Raw genomic sequence first — 8,064 nt, 5'->3', positions numbered from 1 at the left:
CCCACTCTCTTTCTCTCTCTCTCTCTCTCTCTCTCTCTCTCTCTCTCTCTCTCTCTCCTGTCTTTCTGAGCTGCCCAATTGGCATTTTTTCCCACCCTGACCCCCACCCCCATCTCCCGTGTTGCTTTTTCCCCCCCGGGGTCTGGAGGTGCCCTTGAGATGTCCCTGTGGAAGGAACCAGTGGGGAGTGTGTGCCAGACCCCGCCCCCCCCCCTTCCCTCGTCACTTTGGTCTGAATCCAACCGCACAAGGGAGCTGGAGCCCTCTCCCTGGGTCTGCCCATTGTCAAGGTCCTGGTCACCTTTAACGCCTCCTGCAGGGAGCCCAGTTGTCAGCGGAGTCTTGGGAGCCTTTTCCGAAGCCCTGCCCCGTGACATTTCAGAGTTGGAAATCCCTAGACAAATGTGTCTCACTTAATCCTCACCGCCAGGGCCCCCAGCAGAGACTCTCTCTAGGCCAAACTTATCAAGTACCACTGGTTCTTCCAGCAAACATTCCCTTCATCCAGGCGGTGCTCGGGGCTGGGGATACAGGATAAACAAGGCCAGTTCTCTGTCCTTGAGGGTCAGCCAGGCACACACAAGGGCGGGGCCCCCCTCATTTGGAATGCCTCACACCCAAGGTTCCTTTTCTTTCCCAGGCTCTCCAAGGCCCCTCCCTCTCTAACTTCAGCTTGATTGCTTATTCTAAGCCTCAGGTTGCTCATCCGTAAAATGGGGTTATTCATGGTATTTGTTCGACCCCTTGATTCAACAAAACCACTTAACATAAGACACACAGGCTAAATAAAAGCTGGCTGTTACTGTTTTCCTCCCGAGGATAAGGTTTGTCAGGGAGAGCTGAAACAGGTGGAGCTGGATCTGAACCTCAGTTTCCCCACCCGCTAACAACTGCTTACCCGCAGAGTATTCTCTGAGCATCAGCTTCCTGGGTGATAACAATTTCCTTAATTGGAATGAATTAGTCAGTGTATGTGCAAGTTCCTAACACATAGCAGGAGTTCGACACGTTAACCTCCTGGAACTTCTTAAAGATCAGAAGACCCCGATGCTCCAGGAAGCCAGAGCGACTGGGAGAGATGCCAGCGCGTCCTTGGGAAATGTCTCCATTCCCCTAGTTAATCCTCAAAGCTTGACCCTCCCTGACTGGCTTCTCCTTCTCCCTGAGAGGCGTGCTCCGTGATCAACCATGTTACCTCCCTCTGTCCTCTGAGCTTCTGTACTAAGTACCTGGAGGCCCTCATCCTGTCCACACTCAGGCATCACTCGGCCCGAGATAGCCACCAGCTCCTCTAATCTTTCCGCATAACCCAATCTCCCCCTCTCCTCAACCCCCACTTCATCCCTTGTTCCACTAGCTCCTTAATCAAATTAAGGGAAAGAAGAGGATTTAGATAGGGTTACTAAATATATTTCTGTTCAGGGCAGGGAGACAAAGAGAAGCGTTTGGAGGAGGAGGCAGAGTGTGAAATTCCTTACTGGAATGCACTCTAAGAGCCTCCTTTCTCTAAAATCAGCCCCAGAATCACCTATCTGGACAGAGTTTTCTCTTTGGCAAAGTGCTTTCACAGACATTATCTCATTACGATACAGGCCCCGCTGGGTGGCCGAGTGCCCACTCCCTGGGAAGGTCTGCAGAGGCCACTGTGCCTCATGAGCCGGTCTGACCCTGGTCTATATATTTCACAGGACACCCTGGCCTGCGGGGGTGACTCTCGGCTTTCTGTAGAGCCTGACACCAACCGAGGGGCCGCTCACAGCTGGAGGTCACAGTTTTCCCTTCTGTGTCCTTCCCACAGCAGATTCGCAATCTTCCAAAAATGTTTGCTTTTTAAAAACTGTGAAGTGCTTATTGTACAAACCTTTGAAAATGTACCAATGTATAAAGGGGAAAACACAAATCACACGTAATCCACAATTTAACTACTGGTAATATTTTGATATTGCTCCTTTAAGTGTTTTTGTTTATTGTTTTTTGTTAATCCTCACCTGAGTGATATTTTTCCATTGACTTTTATTTTTTTTAAATATATTTTATTGATTTTTTACAGAGAGGAAGGGAGAGGGATAGAGAGCTAGAAACATCGATGCGAGATAAACATTGACCAGCTGCCTCCTGCACACCCCCTACCGGGGATGTGCCCACAACCAATGTACATGCCCTTGACCGGAATCGAACCTGGGACCTTTCAGTCCGCAGACCGACGCTTTATCCACGGAGCCAAACCGGTTTCGGCTCCATTGACTTTTAGAAAGAACAGAAGGGAGAGAGACAGAGAGAGAGGACCATCGATATGAGAGAGACACATGGATTGGTTGTCTCCTGCACGCGCTCCAAACGGTGTCGGGATCCTGCAACCGAGGTACGTGCCCTAGACTGGAATCGAACCTCAGACTGAAGAGTCTGATGCTCTGTCCACTGAGCCAAACTGGCTAGGGTTTCTTTAAATGTCTTTGAAATGGATGCATGTATTTGTGTATATGTGTGTGGGTTTGCAAAAGTAGGGTTAGAAGCACATGTGTTGTTTGTATTCTGCTTTTATATTTAATACCTATGTTATTTTTATGTTCCATTTCATCAAAGATTCTTCTGAAATATTTTTAAATACCATGAATGAGGATTATTTTTCTTATTAAAAAATTATACATGCCTATTATGAGATAATCATTGCTGACATTGATTAGGACTTACAATACTAGTAAGCCCGGAACGCTGTTTAGGGTTAAATTATCACACTTAATCGCCCCAGGTGGAAATTGATAAACTCATTTTACAGATAAGGAGAATGAGGCCTTACAGAGGTGAAGGAACTTGTCCCAGCTAATAACGGCTTAAAATGCCCACGGGATTTCACACATTCTTATATCACATACAGGAATGGCCATATTCAATGACTATATAATATCCTCCAGTATAGATCTATCATGATTGCCCATTCTCTCTTTTTTAAAAAAATACATTTTTATTGATTTCAGAGAGGAAGCAAGAGAGAGAGAGAGAGAGAGAGAGAGAGAGAGAGAGAGAAACATCAATGATGAGAATCATTGATCGGCCTTCTCCTGCAAGCCCCCCAACTGGAGATCGAGCCCACAACTGCAACCAGGGCATGTGCCCTTGACCGGAAGTGAACTTGGGACCTTTCAATCCACAGGCCGACACTCTATCCACTGAGCCAAACCGGCTAGGGCTGCCCATTCTCTCCTGAACATTTAAATTGTACCCCCGGCCCTTTTTTTGCTACTATAATGAAGCAATGATCATCTTTGCATAAAACCATCTGTGTTCACATATCTTGTTATTCCTTTAGAATCTTTTCCTAGAAGTGAAACGACTGAGTCATCGTTTTAAAAGTCTTGTCACTTATTACCAAGCGGCTTTCCAGAAAGCCAGCATGCATTGCCACCAGCTTGTTCTTTAAGAACCATCCAGTTAAGTCAGTAAAAATGGTGTCTCTTTGATTTCCAAGTCCTTGATTACTGGCGAGGTTGACCTTTTCTTTCACGCATTTATTAGTTGCAGATCTGTAACTGTCACATATTTCAGTTTGCCATTCCTGCTGGCATGTCTCTCTCGCTCTCACCCTCTCTGTTGATTTCTGGACCCAGATAAAGTAGGGATACATCCTCGAGGGAAAATTCTTTCATATTTAACATATCCGGTAGAACTTTGGTCTTAGTGAGAAGCTTGTGTCCCCATTTTGCACCCCCTCTCCGCCCTCATCCCCAGCCACACTGTGCAGTTCCCTCAGCATTGCCCCGCCTCAGAGGGGAGGCCAGAGTTCGAGGTTTTCCTTCAGACAACCGGAAGCTCAATCTGCAATCTCAGATCGTTCTGGGGACAGTATAGTTTTATTCGGGAAGAAGCTGAGCTATAGCCAGAAGGCCCATGACCTCTGCTTTCTCCTCCCAAGAAACCTCAATTCCTTTTGTTCTCAACAGGTGAAAAAGGAGTGGGAACCAGAAGAAATCCCCTTTCTCACGAGCCCCCTGGCGGAGGCTGCGTGAGTCTTCCTCCCTCCTCCCACCTAAGGAGCTTTCTGAGAGGGACCTCCCTCTCTCTGCAGAGTCCTGCTACCCTTGGAGCTAGGCAGGAATGCACTGTCACCTCCGACAGGTTATGTAACCCCCTTCTTCTGCCTGGAGCCCTAGGCGATGAGAAGGGCTAGATGGGTAGTCCCTGAGCCCCCTCAGCGTCTGGAGGAATTTGCACAGATCTTCTGGCTTTCGGCTCAGCCTGAAGTGCCAATTAGGACAGCGTGTGTTCACTTTGGGTGGGTCTCCTCTTACTGTCACTGGAGAACTTGGGGGTCTCCCTTCTGTGGGCTCTTCCCCCCAGTTACTCCCCCTCCTCACCTCCACCTAGGATCTTTGGCTCAGGTTATTGGCCATTCAGTTCTTTCAGGTTGTGCCTGCATGGGGGCAGAGGGGACTTACTTCCTGCCTCGGCAGGTCTGGGAAGTGGAGAAAGTAAAGTGTGGCCCAAGGACTGGACAGTAAGATGTTTCCTTGGCCTCTTTGAAAGGTTTGCAACGCAGGAAACAAGACACAGAGTCCAGGCCATGGAAAGGGGGGAGGTTTTAATCTTGCGCTCCCGGGCGAAACTCACCGGTCCCAGAGTGGGCCAGGGAAGTTCGAGCCAAAACGGGGGCTTAGGTACTTCCTTTATACAGCCGTTTAGTGAGGGGAGGGTGGAGAGCATGAGAGGTGTGGAATTCCTGCCTGGGGCAGGGGTCTGGGAAGGCTGGCAAGGGTCTGGGAAGGCGCCAGTTATCTTTGTCACCATCTACCTTGCGGATACTTGCATGGCTGTGGACTTCCCCCTGCCTCGACCTAACACTCTTCACATAATTCTGATGTGTTTTGAGTCTTTGGCTCTACTCCCAATTTTGGGCCATGTTTCAAAAGGCCCCTTCTGCTATGCTAGCACATCCAAACCCCTGAAGACAGGGGGTGCTCCACACCATCTCATTGTGCTCCACATGCAATGCTGGCCCTTGTGAAGGATTCCTGGGGCCTGGTCCTGGTGGACTGGGAGAGCTAGACTTCTTCACTGACTTCTCAAGTTTTTATTCCTGCGAATGATGGGCATCTCTTGCTCTATTTCCCATGTTTTTCTGTGGATACTGTGTTTTTTCTTCTTGTTGTTTTAAGTCTAGTTCATTATTTTTAATATGTCTTTATTGATTTTAGAAAGAGAAAGGGAGAGGGGTAGAGAGAAACATCAATGAAAGAAGAACATGGATTGCTGCCTCCTGCATGCCCCTACAGGGGATCGAGCCAGCAACCCGGGCATGTGCCCTGACTGGGAATCGAACTGGTGACCTCTTGGTTCAGGGGTTGACACTCAACCACTGAGCCACACCAGCTGGGCTGTGTGCATACTGTTTTAATTGGGCCATCTTAGAATGCCTTTCTTCTATTATGATTGGTGGGGAAGTGAGCAATCAAACTGTCAATTTAAAACGGGTAAGATAAGGTCAGCAAGATGTGTGGGGTTTGAGATGCCACCCCGCAAGGGAAAATGACTCTCGGTGGCTCATATTGTTTTGGGGATGGTTTACGTTGCCGTGCAGTTGTAATGGAAAACGAATAAAAATAAAAATCCTGAGGCCCATTTTGGCCAGCGCTTGGGAAGTTAATCCCGTTGTCCTGGCCAAATTCCAGCTCAGGTCACCGCATTCTGCTGGCGGAAGCCTCCTGGTGCAGTTTTCAGTGGATGGAACTTTCTGTTTTGCCTCTTTCTCAGCTCAGTGTGCAGTGAATTAAACAGCTGTCCTTTCCCCACCCTGGGGAGGCGACAGTTCTGCTTCGGGCCTAGGATGACCCTGTCCCCTTATCGCAGTGCAAGGAGTGACTGATCTGGGACCAGGAAATTAACCTGGTCCAAGGACAAGGCCTGGGAGGTGCTTGCTATAGTCCAGATGGATGTGCATGTCATAGAATCCCAGATTCCTAGCATTAGAGGTTTTTCAGGAATCATCTAGTTTGTTTCCAAAACTCCATTTATTTTGTAACATTTGTTATGCAAATTAAAAATGTTTCTTGATCTGAAACTTTTTTTTTCTCTGAAGTACTCAGAAATGTATCTCCTTTCTCAACATGTATGCTTTTGTTGCTTCTTTTGTTTTACTGATTCCCCCCCCCCCACTAATGTTTAACTCTTTCCCACATGAAATTTATTGCATTTCATAGTGTGAGGAATGGATCCAATCTCATTCTTCTCCTTACAAATAATCTTTTCTCCACACTTTGTTGAGCAGTGATTTTTAATTGTGTGACTTCAGCAGATGACTTAACTTCTGTGAGAATCAGCTTTCAGTACCTGGGAAAATAGGCATGATAATGACACCTACCAGACAGGCTTGTCCTGAGGATGAAGTGAGACAACACGTGAAAAGTTCCTAGCACATTGCATGCCTGGTGAATACATGTTTAATAAATGATGCCTTCCTTTTCTTCTTTTATCTGCATCAGCCTTCCTCCCCACCTCCCACCCCCCAGAACCCTCTCATGTACCACTGAAAGGAAGCCTTGTGAATGATCCACAGGTTTTCTATTAGGAAGTCACTGAGGAGGAAAGTTGGGAGAATGAGTAGGTGACAAAAGCACTTTTCCTAAAAAGACCCATCCTAACAACACATGCACATTCTTTGCTGTTTCTGCAGTCCTCTCTCTTTCCAGAGAATGTTCTGAGAAGCTGTTCTGAGGCCTCCAAATGTTCCCCTCCCCAAGTAGCCATGTCAGATCTTTGGGGGAAATGTGATTTTTGAGGACAAAGCTCTGTGTGGGTTGTTTTATTTTTGGGGGTGGGGTGGGGGTGGGAGCTGGCCATGGGTTTGCTGCATTCCAGGAAGCGGGAGGACTGGCTCTCCTCTGATGAGTCATGGAAGAGAAACGTCTAATGTTTGCAAACATCTCCAGCCAAGCCTCTGCTTTCTGGTACTCCACCCATCCCCCACCTATGCAGAATGGACCCACCAGAGATGATTCGAATGTTAAACTTGGAGGCTAATGTGGAAGGCTTGGGTTTGAGATGGGAAGCGGCTGAGAGAAGGGGGTGGGGGGGTGTTGTCTTGTACCTCTGAACTCCGGCATGTGAGACACAGGACAGGAGCTTACCAAGGGTGGATCTGTCTCCCAGTGATGACCTGATCTGGGTGGTGTGGGAGGACTGGGTGAATAGTCAACCCCATGTCTACAGAGGGGCGGAGAAAGGAGCCAAGGGGACTGCAGAAAAGAAGGCAAGGGCTAGGAAGAGAGGGGAGTCTTGCAACTGGAAGATGAAGGCTAAGCAGGCTAGCGAGGGGCAGGAGCGGGTGGGTAAGCTGGGGCCAGATGGGCTCATGAGGCCACCTCCCAGATGGAAGGGATCAGGCTTGTCAGACATGCTTCCCTCAGGATACACAGTGTCCCCCTTCCTCCCCTCTCCAAAATCAGGAGAGAATCACACGGTGACTTGGGAGGGCAGCCAACCTCCTGGGACCTTTTGTGAACTATCAGGTAACTACTGGGGGATCACAGTAGGAGACCTAAACAAGCCTCCACACCCCTCCTGCCCCCCCTCCATTTTTTCTATTGTGGGACATCAAGGGAGCAAGCTGGTCAGCTTGGGAACAAAGATCCTATTCTAGGAATTTGCTCACTGCAACCCTATCCTCTGCATTCACAGCCCTTGAATGTCTGCCCGAAGGAAACCCTACCTGCTCACTGTGCTGCCACCAGGGCTGGAGCGGCACCCTGGCACCCAGTGGGGAAGGGAGAGTCAGTAACTCATCATTTAAAATTAAAATCACATTTAATCACTATTCCGTTGCCTGTCAGGCTCAGGAGGCCCTGCCCCCCTCCCCCACCCCTCTACATTTTCAGCATTTTGCTGTTTAAGGTCCGAGAGCACCTTGGTTTAGAGGAGGAATGGGGAGAAGGAGGGCAGTGGGAGAGAACTTTTGAAATCTTTCCACGAAAACCAAAGAACAAACCGACTGGAGAGAAAAATAGCTGCTATATTTAAACTACATTATCCCACCGGGGAGCTATGGTTTTGAAAACCAGTCCACAGGACTTTGTT

Source organism: Eptesicus fuscus, chromosome 23 (assembly GCF_027574615.1).
Source record: "Eptesicus fuscus isolate TK198812 chromosome 23, DD_ASM_mEF_20220401, whole genome shotgun sequence".
Lineage (NCBI taxonomy): Eukaryota > Metazoa > Chordata > Mammalia > Chiroptera > Vespertilionidae > Eptesicus > Eptesicus fuscus.
The sequence above is the reverse complement of the archived record's forward strand: the minus strand, read 5'-3'. Positions refer to the sequence as shown.